This window comes from Pinus tabuliformis, chromosome 7 (assembly GCF_031772625.1).
Source record: "Pinus tabuliformis cultivar Carrire ecotype Pingquan chromosome 7, CPIR1, whole genome shotgun sequence".
In the NCBI taxonomy this organism is placed as follows: Eukaryota; Viridiplantae; Streptophyta; class Pinopsida; order Pinales; family Pinaceae; genus Pinus; species Pinus tabuliformis.
Window position 1 is genome coordinate 350,402,821 of NC_142293.1, and position 15,812 is coordinate 350,418,632.

At 36.5% G+C, this 15,812-nt stretch overlaps 1 pseudogene; it reads right to left on the bottom strand.

The window, feature by feature from the left end:
- Nucleotides 1-7,187: 7,187 nt before the first annotated feature.
- On the bottom strand, nucleotides 7,188-8,168 carry LOC149247401 (carbon catabolite repressor protein 4 homolog 1 pseudogene; annotated as a pseudogene).
- Nucleotides 8,169-15,812: the final 7,644 nt, after the last annotated feature.

The window sequence follows — 15,812 nt, forward strand, 5'->3', positions numbered from 1 at the left end:
CAAATCAGTTTGTATGGTATCAATGGCTTTGTTCTCGTAAACAATTTATCACTTGGGCAATTTTTACGGAAGAATTGATAGCACATTATGAGGATACAAAAAGCAACACTTTTTTTAGCCAATTGATAAGTCTCAAACAAAAGGGTTCAATAATGGAGCACATTGAGGAGTTCCAAAAATTGAACATAAGGGTAAAAGATATTCCAGAGGAGCATAGGATTGATGTGTTCATAGGGTCTTTAAAGGATAATATCCAACATGATGTGCGCCTTTGGGAACCTGATTCATTAGAGAAGGCATTCAGGTTAGCAAGAAAAATGGAAAGCAAAATTATGGCAACTAGGAAGCATACCATTCACAACTATAAAGACGGAAGTGTTGTTGCCCATAGTCTTCCACAACCTACAAGGTTGACACCACAACAATTGGAAGAAAAAAGAGCAAAAGGGCTTTGTTACAATTGTGATAGCAAATACACAAAAGGTCATAAGTGTGCTGAGAAGAAATTATTCTACATAGATTGTGAAGAGGAAGAAGAAAAGGAGCAAGAAAGGTCAAAAGAAGAGGATATATTCCAGGAACAAAGCCTAGATGAAGAACAAATAAATCCGACCATATCTTGTAATGCATTGGCGGGAATTACCACTCCTCAAACCATCAAGATAGAAGGACAAATCAAGAAGAAAAAGGTAATAGTGTTGATTGATTCAGGAAGCACCCACAATTTTATTCATTGTAGGGTAGCAAAAGAATTGAATTGCTTCCTATATCCAGCACCAGAGTGTCAAGTGATGATTGCAAATGGAGGAACAATAAATTGCTCTGGAAAGTGCCATAATATCAAGCTATCCATGGGAGAATATGTATTGACTAGCCCAATGCTTTCCATTCCAATGGGAGGTGCTGATGTTGTACTAGGAGTCCAATGGCTACAATCCTTGGGTACAATAGCTTTTAATTTTCAAGAACTTTTCATGAAATTTTCTGTGGAAGGAAAGGAAGTTGAATTAAGGGGTATTGCAGGGAAACCAGGAAAGATAATCAGCTCTAATGGTATGACAAAGCTTCTAAAAAAGGAGCAAAGAGGTGTAATTGCACAATTATGTTCGCTAGATGTTTCCACATTGGAATCATCTATTTCTCCAGATCTCCAAAAAGTCCTGGACAATCATTCCAAGGTATTTGAGACTCCCAAAGGTCTCCCACCTATGCGTGATCATGATCATGCTATTCATCTGATTCCAGGAAGTGTTCCTCCAAACATCAGGCCGTACAGATATCCCTATGTCCAAAAAAGTGAAATTGAACGTATGGTTGCAGAAATGCTAGAGGCTGGTATAATTCAACCGAGTCAAAGTTCTTTCTCTGCTCCAGTAGTATTGGTGCACAAGAAGGATGGATCATGGCGCATGTGTCCGGATTATAGGGAGCTCAACAAGCTCACTATTAAAGATAAGTTCCCCATTCCTGTCATTGATGAATTACTGGATGAATTGCATGGATCAATTTACTTCACCAAGTTGGATCTTCGTTCAGGATATCATCAAATCAGAATGAAGATTGAAGACATTCCGAAAACGGCATTTAGAACTCATGAGGGTCATTATGAATTTTTGGTCATGCCTTTTGGCCTTACCAATGCACCTTCAACATTTCAAGGTTTGATGAATTCAATTTTCAAACCATTCCTTAGAAAATTTGTGTTAGTATTTTTTGATGATATACTAATCTACAGCAAGTCTTGGAAGGATCATGTTGAACATGTTGACAGGGTGCTACAACTATTGGAGGAGAAACAATTATATGCAAAAAGATCCAAATGTTTCTTTGGAGTCCAGGAGGTGGAATATTTGGGTCATATTGTATCTCATGAAGGAGTTAAGGTAGACCCTAGCAAAATTAAAGCCATTAAGGAATGGAAAATCCCCACATCCATAAAGCATCTGCGAGGATTTCTTGGGTTGACAGGGTATTATCGCAAGTTTGTTAAGAATTATGGGAGAATAGCAGCACCTCTAACAACATTATTGAAGAAAGATGCATTTTCATGGACTCCGGAAGCAACAAAGGCCTTTGAACATCTTAAAGAGGCAATGTGCCAAGCACCGGTCTTAGCTACACCGGACTTCACAAAAACCTTTATTGTGGAATGTGATGCTTCAGGAAATGGAATTGGTGCTTTTCTAATGCAAGATGAAAGACCCATTGCTTTTGAAAGTCGTCCAATCAAGGGAAAGTTTTTAAGCAAAGCTATTTATGAGAAGGAAATGTTGGCAATACTCCATGCACTTAAGAAATGGCGACCCTACCTAATGGGAAGACACTTCAAGGTAAAAACGGATCATGATAGCCTTAAATACTTTTTAGAACAAAGATTATCCTCTGAAGAGCAACAAAAGTGGGTCACAAAGATGTTGGGTTATGACTTTGAAATCATCTACAAAAAAGGGAAGCAAAATGTGGTGGCAGATGCACTCTCAAGAAAGGATGAGGATGTGGAAGCATTGTTGTGCGCCATTTCTATTATCCAACCAGATTGGATAAACGAAGCAAGGGAGGAATGGAAGAATGACGAAGAAGTGTGGGCACTTATTCGAAAGCTACAACAAGATTCCAGTACGTCTGATACATTTAGCTGGAAAAATGATTCGTTATGGTACAAAGATCGCTTATACCTCTGTAAGAATTCCCAGCTAAAACAAAAGATTCTTATGGAATTGCACACTTCTCCCTTAGGAGGGCACTCAGGATTTTTAAAAACTTACCACAGGGTTAAGAAGGAATTTTTTTGGGATGGCCTTAAATCAGATATTCAAAAGTTTGTGGCGGAATGTTTGGTTTGCCAACAAAATAAAGTTGAAACAATTAAGACACCGGGTCTATTACAACCTTTATCCATTCCAAGCCAACGTTGGGAGGAGGTTTCAATGGATTTTATCACAGGTTTACCCAAGTCTGAGGGAAAGAGTGTCATCATGGTGGTAGTTGACAGACTTACCAAGTATGCACACTTTTGTGCATTATCACATCCATTTAAAGCCAGTACAGTTTCTACTGCATTTATGGAAACAATTCAAAAGCTACATGGAAACCCAAAGATTATTGTAAGTGACAGAGATCCCATTTTCACTGGAAATTTTTGGACAGAATTATTTTCTTGTCTTGGTACTCAGTTAGCTCATAGCTCATCTTATCATCCTCAATCTGATGGGCAAACTGAGATAGTAAACAAATGTTTGGAAGGATATCTTCGTTGCTTTGTATCTGATAAACAGACACAATGGGTCAAATGGTTGCCTCTGGCTGAATGGTGGTATAACACTTCCTTCCATACAGCAACAAAAATGACCCCATTTATGGCACTTTATGGGTATCAACCACCATCCATCACATCATATTTAAGAGAAAATTCTAAGGTTCAGGCAGTGGAACATCACATCGAACATCAACAACAAGTCCTCCAACTCTTAAAGGATAACCTCGTGTTGGCACAAAATAGAATGAAACAACAGGCAGATCAACATCGCAGTGAAAGAAGTTTTGATGTAGGTGATTGGGTATTCCTACGGCTACAACCATATAAGCAAATGTCCCTCAAGCAAGCTAAGAAGGATAATAAATTATCACCAAAGTATTATGGTCCGTACAAGGTGTTGCAAAAGATTGGTACTATGGCATACAAATTGGAGCTTCCTGCAGCTTCTCGATTGCACCCAGTTTTCCATGTTTCATGTTTAAAGAAGGTTATAGGCGACAAGCTCCCAGTTCAAACAATATTGCCAGAACTTGACGAGGAAGGAAAAATTATATTGGAACCGGAAGCAGTCACAGAAACAAGAACTCGACAGCTACGAAATCGATCAATTTCAGAGTATCTTATCAAGTGGAAGAACTTATCCGCTGAAGATTCCACATGGGAGGATGAGAATTTTATGCAGAAGTATCCAGAACTACTCAAGCGTTGAGGACAACACTTTTTTGAAGGAGAGGGGCATGTTGGGTCCCTATAATACTAGTGATTACCCCATTACTATTGTAGTTATACCCCTTATTTATATTGTTGTGCCCATGTAGTGCCCATATTGTTATTATTGTGCCCCATAGAATCCCTCTATTGTTATTTTTGTGCCTTATAATATTATTGTTAGGTAGGCTTTGATTATATTGTGACCCTTAGACTCCTATATATAGAAAGGAGGTTTTTCATTTGTATCATCCAAGAATTGTTCATTTATGTAATGTAAAGGAGGTTGCCCCCTCGAAGAGGCTGAATTCTAAGGCGTGGATCTCTCTTTTCTATCTTTTTGTGAGCTGGTTTCATAACACCTGCACTTGGGTTTTTATTTTTTCATGTTTTGAAATTGATCCAATCAAGTAGAGAAGGACAAGGAGAAAAAGCTAAACGAGAACAAATGTTGAGGGTCTTATATATGCTTCTCTGAAGGGACAACTTCTCCTCACCTTAATTAGTTTAGATCCCTCTTCCTCCTTGAGGCTAGTCAAAGAGTTACAACAAAGGTGAATAATCACCTCCTGGTTATATATACACCCTCATTGTATGAGAAAATGAATTTTTTACCTTGGCTCCTCCCACAAGGCATTAAAGACATAAGCTATTCCTTTTGAGGAGAAAGTAGTGGCTCCAACACTCCACTAAGATAATGATGTTCATTGGATACATGTGTCTTAGAACTTTTACATAATAACAAAAACCTTTAAGAGTAGCATGTTCCTCATGCATGGATTATGAATATTTGTAAGACTATTATGCAGATGTTTGTATTTCATGTTTGCTTTCATCTGTGCTAAAGTACTTGGACTATTTCAGTTATTTTAATACTTTTCTTCTATAGAATTTGTTGTAATCGTTCTCATTATTATTCAATCCTTGTGGACTGTTCCAAATGTTACTTAACATATATGTCTCATTGATTGCTTTTCATTCCTGTCATATATTTTGTGGACTCTTCCAACGAATGTTAGATGGATCCTTCTTGGTTACGTGTACCTCTACTATGGTGCTACTATTACCCGTCTCTTAGAGGTTTACTCTTTCCTTTGAGTAGAAGAAGTTTGACACACCTACAGCTAAACCATCACTAGGAACACATTCTTGCTTCTTGAATGCACACACATGTTCTTCTCCCTTGTTAACAGTTAGAGCCAAGGAAAATCTATAAGAATAAATGGCAACCAGGTCGATACATTCGGTGGGACCTTATTCCAAATGGTGCGATGTCTAATTGGAACTTCACATTGGGGAGAACCCTTGGTTGATGAATTTCCAGGACCCTTGGTTTGGTAATTTTATTCTACAAGCTTGGGATAGTCTAATTTTATTCTACAAGCTTGGGATAGTCTACAATATTCTTTGACGATGAGGTTGTATATGTCAAATGGTGGTGGAACAAGATACGAAGCATAAGTACGCCTCTCAAAACTAGGATATTCATGTAGATGGAAATTTCCAATAAAGTGCTAACATTGTATTTCTCTTGTTGACTGTTACAACCAAGGAAAATCTATAAGAGTCAATGGCAACCGGGTCGATACGCTGGATGGGGATCTTACTCCAAATGGTGTGATGTCTAATTAGGACTTCACATTGCGGAGAACCCTTGGTTGACGAATTTCTAGGACCCTCGGTTTGGTAATTTTATGCCACAAGCTTGGGATAGTCTACAATATTCTTTGATGATGAGCTTGTATATGTAAAATGGTGGTGGAACAAAATATGAAGCATAAGTACGCATCTGAAAACTAGGATATTCATGTAGATGGAAATTTCCAAGAAAGTGCTAACATTGTATTTCTCATTAAGTGATGCTTAGAGGTCAGAAGTATATATCCCATGCACTTGTGATCTTTTCAAACTATTATTCATATGACTATATGTTTTCATTTGCACTTATCATAATAATAATAATACTATTAATATACAAATTAATAATAATATTAATAGTGAAATTATTAATGATCATATTAAGAGTCAAATTAGTAATGATCAAATAAATAGTGAAAACATTGTTGATCAGTTTAGTAATAAAAATAATTATCACCACATTAATGATCGATTCAATAATCAAATTAATTATCCACATTGTGAAGACCAAAATAATTATTCTCATATTAATGATCATATCAATAATCAACATGAAAATCCACCCATGAATGGTAATAATCCTAACTATTCCTTCGATCCTTCTTCTTCCCCTATCCCTCTAGTTGTTGCTGTTGTTAGCTCTAGGCTTTCATTTGTGGGTAACTTTTCCTCCATTGATCTTGATCCCTCATCCTTTCACATCTTAAAGAAATGATTTAATTTTTCCATAGACCCTCTTTGAATCCCCAAAGAGGATATTCTCTACTCCATTGAGCTTGTATGCCGAAACCTTCTATCTCATGTAGCTGAAGAAATTTGATAAGAATGTCGCAGGGTTTCTGAGGAAGGAAAAACCTCCCAAACCAAATTTATCCAAAGATGAAGTCCAAATTTATCCAAATGGTTAATTTATCCAAAGATGAAGTCCAAATTTATCCAAATGGTTAATCAAGTATTTTAATTTTATTTTTTTCTATAAAAACTATATAATTTGAAAAACTTGAAAGGTTAAAACAGTAAAACTTTCAACAATAACTCAGACAAGCTAGGACATTATACAGTGATATGTTTTAAAAGAACTAAATTAATAAAATGTTATCCACCTAAGTGTAAGTAGGGCTGACATTATGCAGAAATATGTTTCAAAAAACTTAAGAAAAAGATTTCCATAAAAAGCAAGCAAATGAATAATCAAGTACTTTAATTTTATTATTTTGCCCTAAAAACCATATAATTTGAAAAACTTAAAAGATTAAAACAGTGAAACTTTCCATGATAACTTAGAGAAGCTAGGACATTATACAGTGATATGTTTTAAAATAACTAATAACTAAATTAATTAAATGTTGTCCAGCTAAGAGTAAGCAGGGTTGACATTATACAGAAATATGTTTTAAGAAACTACAGGGTTGACATTATACAGAAATATGTTTTAAGCAACTAGAGCAATAAATGTGTTTCAACTTTCAAAAATCTCAGATTAATAAATATGTTTCAAAAATCTCTGAAAAAACAGATTGAGAAAAATATTTCCCGCGAAATGGTCGGCAAAACAAATAAAGCTTATTTACTACTTAAATAAAGCTTATTTACTACTTACTGCAGTTTGGGAAACGAGTTGAAAGTAAACTCTGCTGCAATGGGGATGTGATCGGAAGAGGATTAACAGTAGGAAGTCCTCATCCTCGTCAATCAACTCCAGTAACGACACCACTTTCAATTTGGTGGTACTGTAGAGAATGTAATCCAACGTTCCCTCAAATGTTTCCCGGTCATTCTTCACGAAGTTAGTGAAACGGGGCTCCCCGGTTTCACCATCCATTTTTTTATGAATGTCTTCCCGCAAAGCATTGCATTGAAAATACGAAGAATAAGCACTTGCTAACGGTAATGCATGGCGAAATTCCTTGTGTAAACTATGGACAAAGCCTTTGATAAGAAGTGAGTGGGGGGCGCTTCCCGGCAAAAAATTGAAGTCCCCACATATTACAAGAGGAATATCAGAGACAGAGTCATTCTCTTGCTCCAACTCACTCTCCAACCTTTTGAGCAAACAATCAACCTGCAACAACTTTATATCACTGTTTTCTGGATTTGCATGAATGTGGGTATTAGCTATGACCACAAGTTGATTAGTCTTTTTGAACGAAAGCTGAACGTGCAGGGCAATGTTGTCTTTGTATATTAAACCTATCCACCACCATCTTATCAAATCAAACTCTTTCACTTTATAAAACGTTGCACAACCGTCAATAGTTTCAGTGAAATATCGTCTCTTCTTTTCTTTAAACAGCCCCTCATATCCTAGTTTGGCCAGTTCTGGTTTGAAAAAATTACAAAAGTGGTTGTGTTGCACTTCCTGGAGGCAAATGATGTCCGGCTGACATAGTAATATTTCTTTTAGCAGGTTTGGTCTGCGGTATTCCCAGCTGAGAGCGAAGGACGGACAGTTGGGAAACTTCTGTGAAGTAGCATACCTGTCTGCCAGAACGTTGTATGTTACCACTGTGAATGATGGACCGACTGTCAAACTTCCGTCATTCATGTTGTTGTTAAGCTTAGTCATTTTCTGAGCACTCCGGCGAATAACAGGCTTAGTGACAAAAAAATCCCTTTCCTTCAATGTGGAGAAGTGATTCGGTCTATAAAACTCTGAGGTAGACTAACTGTAATTTCTCTTCGTAAATTAGCTATCCTATTTTCTTAATATTCGGATGAAATCAAAAAAACAAAAACATTGTTGAAATTCTACCACGCTAAGTTCTCAGCCTTGGCTTTCTTTGTGCTCTGAGTTTTTCTATAAGACTTACCAGCCCGCTCTCTTTCGTTAAGACCGCATGCCACTTTTTATCTATAAACATAAATAAAGCTCCACGCTCTATAGATAGACAGATTTATATAATCTAGTGCTGTTTTTTCGGTTTATAAAATAAAAAGTTGAATGGTACGTCGGCATGATTTGAGCTTTCGTAATCCCACAAAACAAATTAATAACTCATGGGTGGTCATTGTTGGATGATGTAAATAACCATTTAAAAAAATATAAAATTAACTCTTTAATATGCACAATCTATTTTCTATTGGAAAAAATGAAATTTATCCCTGAATGACAGCCCATTCTAAATGGTCTCACAGAACCCATTATCGAAATCTTATCATTTGTTGTTGTATATTATCAAAAACTTGTTGTAAAGAAAAAAAGTTAATTGATGCTTCATTTCAAATCTCTTGTATAACCAATGAAGAATCTTTATCTCATATTCCTAATTATCTAATTGTAGAGTTAATTTGAGAGTCGTCAATTCACCATAGGAGGATCTTTTTGGTTAAATTTTATACATAGTAAGGTTTTATTCTTGGAGGAACGCCTTAAAATGCATATGGTTTTCCCCCACCAATCGTTCTTGGGTTAAAACTTTATATCCCCTCTTTGGAGCATATTTCATGGAATCGGCGGAGGGTTTACACTTATGTCCTCTAGTAAGGGCCACACTATCCGGGCGGCGGGCTTGCGGAGGGGCGATTCTCAGGCCCTCCACTTAGGGTTGCGCCACCATGGGCGGAAGGCGTGCGGAGGGGCCATTCTCAGGCCCTCCACCTAGGGTTGAGCCACCATGGGCGGCGGGCGAGCCGAGGGGCCACGGGCCAATTTTTTTATTTTTATTTTTGTAATTAAAAAAATCATTAAAAAAATAATTTTTTTAATAATTTTTAAAATTTAAATTTTCTTATTTTTAATAAAAAAGTTGTTTTAAGTTTTTTTTAATATTTTTTTTAATTAAAAAACCCTTTAAATAAGAATGAGTTTATTTTTATTTTTTATATAAGAACAAAAAAATTGTTTAATTTTTTTTTCATATTTTTTTTTTAAATAAAAAAGTAATTAAAATTTTTTAATTTTTAATTTATTTGTTTTTAAATAAAAAATTTAAGCTTAATAAAAATGATTTTTTTTAATTAAAATACATATTTCTTTAAAAATTTTAATGTTTTTTAACTCTTTCTTTCTAAAAAGAAATCTATATTTTTTAAAATTTCATTTTTTTGGATTTTTTTTTGTTTTTTGGTTTTGTTTGTTTTTTTTAAATGTTTTAAATATTAATTTTACTAGTTTTTTATTTTGTTTTTGGTTAATTATTATTATTATTATTATTATTATTTTCTCTCTAATTTTTCTTAATTTTTTTTTATTTTCTATTTTTACTTCATTTTATATATTCTTTTAAATTTTGTATTTTTTTCCAAATTCTCTTGTGGTTTATGAGATAATTTTTTTTTGACATTGCTTATTTTGTTTTCTGGTCTTTTTTATATATATTTTATATTTGTTTTTTAAGTAATCAACATTTGAAAAAAGAAAAATAAAACAACTTGAAAATTCTTTTTCAAGTAAACACCTTTCAAAATCAGCATGAAAATCACTAACATTTAAAAACAAATATTTATATTTGATACATAGGAAAATTTAAAGTGTCTAAAATATGCTAAAAAAAAACAAGTGCATTTTGCATCACCACTTTTCAAAATCGAGACACGTTTTTACTACCCCTACGAAATGGGTAATCGTATCGATTATTTAAAGTGCCAAAAACTATGCTCTAAAATAATATGTATCTTTTGTATCACTCCTTTTCAAAATCGGGTCAATTTTTTGCTATCTCTACGAAACGGGTAACAGTATCAGTTCCTGTTTGAAAGTTTACATTGTTACAAGCGATAGAAAGCAATGACACATGGGAGTTAGTGAGCATTTTGAAACGAAAACATGCCATTGGAGCAAAGTGGGTCTATAAGACCGAAAGCAACATTGAGGGAAAGATTGAAAGTTACAAAGCAAGACTAGTTGTCAAAGGATACAAGAAGTAGCATGGAAGAGATTAACTGAAGAAGTTCAGGGCAATTGCACGGACGGAGACAGTGCGCGCAGTTGTGGCGATTTTTGCACAGCATAAATGAACATTTTATCAAATGGATGTAAAATCAGCGTTCTTGAATGGAGTGCTGAAAGAGGAAGTGTATCTTGCACAACCACCTGGTTATGAGGTTGAATGCGAAGAAGACAAATTATGTCGGTTGACGGAAACTCTTTATGGATTGAAGCAAGCACTACGCACATGGTCCAATAGGAAAGATGCCTACTTGTTAGACAATGGTTTCCACAAATGTGATGGTGAGCATACTCTCTACATCAAAAAGAGCGAAGATAAGATTCTCATTGTCATCTTATATGTAGATGATTTCAGTTTTACAAGAAGTAATGATTTACTCATTGCTGATTTCAAGCAAATCATGAAGAGTGAATTTGAAATGACTAACTTGGTGTCGTTAGGATATTTTTTGGGCATAGAAGTGAAGCAAATAGAAAACGGAATTTTTATGTCTCAAGCAAAGTATGTGACAGACGTTTTGGAGAGTTTTAAAATGCAGAATAGCAAGTCCGCACCAACTCCAACTATCATAGGGTTGAAGTTGAACAAAGAAGATTACAACAGCAATGTTTATCCAACATTATACAAAAGCATAATAGACAACTTGATGTATTTGACCGCCACTAGGCAGGATATAATGTATGCAATAAGTTTGGTGTCAAGGTTCATGGAGACACCCAAGGAGACATGTTGGCAAGTAGCGAAAAGGATTCTAAGGTATGTCATTGGGACAAAACAGTATGGCATTTTGTACACATCAGCAAGTGATTTCAGGCTAGTTGGTTACACTGATAGTGATTGGGTACGTAGTGTCGATGACATAAAGAGCACGTCAAGAAATGTTTTTCATTTGGGTTTCACAGCCATTTCATGGGCCTCCAAGGAGCAGCAACAATAGCACCCTGTCAAGCAGTTTCTGATGAGAAGGATGTTTAGGGATCTTCATCATGACCAAGAGGGAGCGACAAGTATTTTCTGTGACAACACCTCAACAATTGCATTGTTAAAGAATTTTTCCTTCCATAAAAGGACCAAGCATATTGATGCTAAATATCATTTTATTAGAGAGTTGATTAGCAATAATGAAATTGTGTTGCAGCAGTGTAGGACACAGGAACAATTTGCTGATATTTTCACAAATCGATTGGCAGGTGAAAGTTTTGTTTATGTAAGAAACTGTTTGGAAATTATCAATGTTGGCAATTGTGATTAAGGGGGAGCAATGGAAATAATAATTCTAACCACCGCAATAAATAACCTGACAACAGCCATACTTGTTAGACGTATTTTTGCAAGTTGCGTCTCTGTTTGAAGATGGAGGGACTGAATCTAGGCACGAACCATTTCGAAACACAACAAGGAATTTAATGTAGTTAATGTACTTTGGTAAATAGATATCAGCAAACATTCATTCAGCCACTATTTCCCACACTCCAGAAACACCTCCGTGATTCTAATCACACTAAAAAACAACATCATATTAATTATTTTTTCTTTGTCATGAATTAAATGTAAAATTATATGTTGAGTTAAATATGAATGTAAAAATTCATTTTGATAGTTTAAAGAATAAGAGAGTTGAAAAAAAAGAGTGCAAGTCTTTGAGGAGAAAATGGTGCAGCAAATTTTGGGTGGCACATGAAAACAACAGTTACTGTGTTTTAGTATGTGTCATTATGCATGAAAGAAAATCAATATAAACCTTAGATTTTACTTGGTGAGTGATTGGGAGTCTCATGTGAATGTATCTCCAAGATTTAAAAGTCAATCCTAAGTTTTATTTGTGATGCTCCAAGCTTTAACTTTTTTTTTTGCCATAAGGGAATATTGTGTCTCTATTAAGTCTCTGCAATAGCTCAACAAAATTAATGTCTGCGAAATTCATGTCTATGAAATAGGTCTGTGGTGCACGAAGGTAGTTGCACGAAATCAGCTCTGCAGTGCACAAAACTAGTTGCATGATAATAGCTTCGTAAGTGTCATAACCCTATGCTCCTCCGTGAAAATTACCTCCATGAAATTAAATTTCCTAAATTTTTCTAATAGAAATCCATTTCCATTTACATTTTGTGAAGAACGTGATTTCTGTGGAAAAATCAAACGCCTCTTTCTCAATTCGTGGAGTTCAAGATTTTTGGATTCGAGATCCTTGTTAGCACAATGCAATTTAGTCTCCGACTCCCTTATTTTCAGTTGAAGACGCTCATTTTATTCATCTAAAACTATTGCACGTTTGTTTACATTGTTTAATAATGAGTTAAAATTCTCCTCAAGGAGTCTTTTCACCTCTATAATCTCTAAAACATTATATTCTAAATAAACAATAATTCAATCTTTCTTAAGTACCTGCAACCATGGAGGTTTCTAGACCCTTCTGGAAAGAATCAAAGGTTGTTTCTAGCTCATCTACTTTTATCCTGAGGATTACATCTTTTTCTTCTAAAACAAATCTGCTTCTGTCCATTTCAGTCCATAGAGAGTTGTTTTCATTCTCAAGTAACAATTTTGCAGCTACAAGTGATGACAGTTGATCTTTCAATTCAGAAACTACACCATCACTTTCATTGAACTGGGTGTTCCATGAGTCCACTTCAGTTCTTAGTTCTCTATTTTGATGATCTAGTAATCCCCTTTCCATATTCATCAACTCAACCTTCGTTTGCATCATCACAACATTGCTTTCCAAATTTTCCTTTTCAAAATCTCGTTGATGCTTCTCTACTACAATTTTCTCCAGTAATTGTGTACACCTTGCCTTCAAATCATTCAACCCACATTCCAACTAAACTTTCCCTTCTCTATATTGAAGTAAAACCCTCTCCTTTTAAATATAGATCTTGTCACTTTCCTTTATTACTACTACAATTTCCGATTGTTGGATTATGGGGGGCTCACCTAGGTACAGCGTTAGTTAGAAAAACAAATCCCTACACTATTGGCCCTTTCTACATCATCCTGTGGAACCCAAACTAAAGTCTCACCCGAAGCAGTATAGGAGGATACTGGAACAAATTTTTTGTAGCCTTGAGATGGTTGTGAAGTTGGTTTATTCCACTATACATGCCTTCGTTCAAGTCGCTTCGTGCTCTCTTCTGCCCTTCAGTACCTTCGTGGGTTCAGATGCTTTTGCACCACTAGAGCAGTGAAATGTGATATTTCCCCAAACTACACTAATTATCTTACTTATCTTATTGACATATATTAATTATCTTCACGCAAACAGATATTCTAACTTGCTTTCACTTAACCAATATACTTATACACATTCACGCATCATATAAGCATTAGAAGTGAAATTCATACGCAATATAACAGATGCAAAAATAGGAAATAAAGACATAGAAATGATAGAAACTTTCTTTGAGTAATACTTCGAGATGATTACAAAATCAACTCACCCTGTGCACTCAACTACAGAGGTCTGCACACTCAGCTGCGAACTACTAGGCATCTATGCAATCACCTGTAGAGCCTCTTCCTACATTACGACCCAAAACTTAGAATTTTAGTTAGAGCTATCTCTCATATATCATATCTTCGTCATGTTAATTCTTATGATTATTCGATCAAACTAGTTATATCTTAGCTCTATTTATACGATCCCATGGTCCGTTGGTCCACGGACCATGGGTGGATCTTCTACAGCTGACATTACATAATCAAAATAAGGGTGTACAACACTATGAATTTTTAACAACTACGTGCTCCACACCCACAAAGTGCGAAGTCTTTACATTGGAATTACAAAATTGGACCAAAATCTAGGCTCTTAGCCCCAAAAATGCCATTGGGGGATGTTGTGCCCAACGGGCCCCCAATACGAACATCGTGACTTGCCCTCGAGACACTCTGTAGGTGCAGAGATCTTAGCGCGAATATCTCCCAGCTTTTTTTGGATTATTGCAAGTTCAACACCACACTGAGTGGCTACCTAGAAGACTTCATCCACACACTATTCGGTGACCACTGCTATTGAACTGCTACCATAAAACTCATCCAGATTTGCTTGCAGTTGCATGAGCTTTGCTTCAATCGAGGTTGTAATTGTGTAAGCCATGTTGATCCATGGATGTAGGTGTGCTTTCAAGACTTCCTCTTTATGCAAAGCAACATCCACCTGTTCCTTGAGCGCCTTTTCCTACTGCATCCATGCAAGCCTTTGCATAAGGGAAACCATTCGTGCAGTCCCTTTTACCTCGTCATATTTCTGTTGCATCTCACGCGCCTTCATTTCTAGCCACTCTATTTTTAGGTCCTCCTGCAGGGTGTTTAGGACTTCGAATGATTGTTCGAACAACTTCATGTAGTCTGTTGCTGCACTATCAACTACCTCCATTGTTGTTGTGACCGTGGTGGTACGTTGTTCTCTGACCTCCGCCAGAGTTGAAGGCTGAAACTTCAACTACAATTCTATGATCTGTAGGTTCTACTCTAGTTGAGCCCTAGGCATTTTTTCTCTTGCGTCACACACCCCTGTGGCTAACTTACGGATGCACGCCTCCAGTGGTTCCTCTGCTTGAATGGCCACCTCTAGGACCATTTGGTAGGCTTCCTCCACAACCTGCATTATCTTATTGTTATGCTCTACTGCCTTGTTGCGCTGCATGCTCAACTACTCAATGTTGGCCTCATTCTTTGTAATGAGTGCTCCATCTGGTAGCACTATTGTGTTGGTCACCCTGGCGCAAAACATTTCCTCAATAGCTGAAGTGCCTACTGTGAGGTAGGTGGACATTATGCCAGCCTGTGGAGTGCACACCTACAACTCCTATATTTCTACCCAGGGAGCCCCCAATACCACCTAGTGTTGTTCCTCAAATTGCTGGAGGGCCTCTGTGGTGACATCCCTCACCATTTCACCGATATCATACAAATCCCCTTCAGTGAGGGTGATAGGGTCGAAAGATGTCTGCAAGGCCTTTGTTTTCTTTCGTGGCCTTACCTACTCTCACGGTAATGGATGCTTGAGATATGTTGGCATTGTCTATAGGTCCATGCCACCTTGTTATGTGTCTGTCTCTGGTTTGGTGAAGGTAACTTTTGTCCTTCACTCTCCTTGTCTGTTGTTTTCAGTTGCTCCACTAGAGTCGCAGCGTCACACGCTGCCTGGGCCTTAACTGCTGCTTCTTCTCTTCTAAGCTTTTCCACGAGCTGTATCATCTAAATCTTTGTCTCTTCTTGCTTTCGTTGCATGGTAGACTTCTCTGCTTCCACCGCAAAGTCAGTTGGAGTGTGCCACTTTGGCGGCCAAGACTCGAGGATTGTGAATATCACATCGTGAG